The sequence below is a fragment of the Vicugna pacos genome, chromosome 36, assembly GCF_048564905.1.
Source record: "Vicugna pacos chromosome 36, VicPac4, whole genome shotgun sequence".
Classification (NCBI taxonomy): Eukaryota; Metazoa; Chordata; class Mammalia; order Artiodactyla; family Camelidae; genus Vicugna; species Vicugna pacos.
The window spans coordinates 6,867,454-6,870,109 of NC_133022.1; the positions used below are offsets into that span (position 1 = coordinate 6,867,454).

The 2,656-nt window shown below is 55.3% G+C and overlaps 1 pseudogene; it reads right to left on the reverse strand.

Moving 5' to 3' along the window:
* Positions 1-219: 219 nt before the first annotated feature.
* Positions 220-1,574, reverse strand: LOC140691673 (egl nine homolog 1-like; annotated as a pseudogene).
* Positions 1,575-2,656: the final 1,082 nt, after the last annotated feature.

A 2,656-nucleotide genomic window follows, 5' to 3' on the forward strand; every position in this document is an offset into this window, starting at 1 on the left:
GATGACAATATTTAATTTTCAATTTAACAAACATTTGTTGAACCTATTTTGAAGCAGGGAATAACTGGGTCCAAGGACCAAGAAGTCACAGCCTCTGCCCTCACACAGCTACCCTGTGTAGTGGAAAGGTTGTAGTTGTGATGTAGATTGAGACCATTTACCTCCAGGTGCTAGAGTAAACTGTAGGAGCTGCGGTCTTTATCTTGCAGAAAGAGTATCCTACTGCTTCTCTAAAATAATGTCCCTAACTTGGTGAAATTTCTTTTCATGGGCAAAATACCAGACAGTTCTTGCATACCTTGTAACGTATGCTGGTTGTGCTTCATGAGGGTTGCACGGGTCAGACCGGAAAAAGAGTAGTCCATCAAATTTGGGTTCAATGTCAGCAAACTGGGCTTTGCCTTCTGGAAAAATTCGAAGTATACCTCCACTTACCTTGGCCTACCAGCCTTAATATTAAGATAATATACACACGCCACACATTTTCCATCTCCATTTGGATTATCAACATGACACACACAACCTGTTCCGTTGCCTGGATAACAAGCAACCATAGTTTTCATCCGGCCACCGATTTCGTAGTCGCCCAGCTTCCCGTTACAGTGGCGGATCAGCCGTCCATGCTGCTCGTGAGCAGCCCGATGGTTTCGCAGCCGGGCTCCTTGCCCGCGATCCGGGTGATCTTACCGCCATGGATGTCCTGCTGCCCGTCTGTGAACTTGCCCGCGTCGTGCAGGGCGATCGCCTCGTCGCCGATCTGCTGCCCGGGTGTCCTCGCCCAGGAAGTCATCCGCGGTGCAGACGCCCCCTCGATGTGCTCCAGCGCCAGCTTCAGCGCCGGCGGCCGCTTCGTGTGCCCCGCTGCCCCGCAGGCCGCCCCCGGGGCTCAGCCCCTCGCCTGCGCGGCGTCGGCGGGCGCAGGCTCGCGTTGTCCCGCTGCAGCGGCGAGCGGGCCCGCGGCTCCTCCTCCGCGGGGTCCCCCGGCCGGCGGGGACGCGGCCACCCGGGGCTTGGCCTCTGCCTTCACCTTGGCTGCGTCTCCGGCCGCCCGGGGGCCCCCGGCCCCGGCGGCGGCGGCGGCGGCGGCGGCTCTGTCCCGGCGCAGCGCTGCCTTCCTGGCCGCCGCGGCCCGGCCTGGCGGACGCGCGGTGGCCGGTGGCGCGCGGGTGCCCTCGCGCCCTGGCACGTGAGCGCGTGCTGCTCCCAGCCCCGGCGCCGGCGCCGCTTGCTGCGGCGGGCGGGGCGGCGGGGGCGGCTGGGTCCGCGTCCTCCCGCGCGGCTCGCGGTACCGCGGGCCCGCCGCTGACCCAGGCCGCGGCGGCCGAGGAGGAGGGTGGCGGCCGGACGGCCGGGCCTGGGGCCGGGGAGCCGGCGGGGCGGCCGGGGCCGCCACTGCGCCGTGCGCCCGCCGCCCCTCGTCTCCGGAGGCCCGCGCCTGGCGCCTGGGCCCGGCCGCCTCCTTGTCCCCCGGTCCCGCCGAGGGAGTGTGGCCTGCGCGGCTGATGGCGGCCTCCGCCCGGGCACACGGGCGGGGCGCAGGGGACCCGCCGCCCCGGCCGCCCCCGCCTCACCATGCCCGGCGGCCGGAGGGGCTGGAAGAGGAGCGCAGGGCGGGCGGGCGGGCACCGCGGCCCCGCGGGGACCCGGGCCCCCTCTGTCTTCTGATGGGTGCGCTTAGTCCACTGACATTGAAGGTCATTATTGATAGATACGTGCTTATTGCCATTTTAAACCTTTTTTTCCAGTTGATCTATAAAAATTTCTTCTTTTCTGTTTCTTATTGTTTGATGATTTTGTTTTTGGTATGCCTCAGCCCTCTCCTTTTTGGCTTTTGTGACTCAATTGTAAATGTTTGATTTGTGGGTACCCTGTTTTTCATGTATGTTAACCCGTTACTATATAGTAATGGGTCTACTTGGTTTGGTCTAGTCATTTAAAACTTTATTTTATTTTTTAATTGAAGTTTAGTTTATTTGCTTCTGACCATTTTTTAAAACATTTTTTAATTGATTTATAATCATTTTACAATGTTGTGTCGAATTGCAGTGTAGAGCACAATGTTTCAGTTATACACGAACATGTATATATTCATTGTCACAATTTTTTCTCTGTGAGCTACCATAAGATCTTGTATATATTTCCCTGTGCTATGCAGTATTATCTTATTGATCTATTCTACAATTTTGAAATCCCAGTCTGTCTCTTCCCACCCGCTGCCCCTTGGCAACCACAAGTTTACTTTCTATGTCTGTGAGTCTATTTCTGTTTTGTTTGTATGTATGTATGTATGTATGTATGTATTTAGATTCCACATATGAGCGATCTCATATGGTAGTTTTCTTTCTCTTGTTGGCTTACTTCACTTAGAGTGACATTCTCCAGGAGCTTCCATGTTGCTGTAAATGGCGTTATGTTGTCAGTTTTTATGGCTGAGTAGTATTCCATTGTATAAATATACCACCTCTTCTTTATCCAGTCATCTGTCAATGGACATTTAGGCTGTTTCCATGTCTTAGCTATTGTAAATAGTGCTGCTGTGAACATTGGGGTGCAGGTGTCATCCTGAAGTAGGGTTCCTTCTGGATATAAGCCCAGGAGCAGGATTCCTGGGTCATATGGTAAGTCTTTTCCTAGTCTTTTGAGGAATCTCCATACT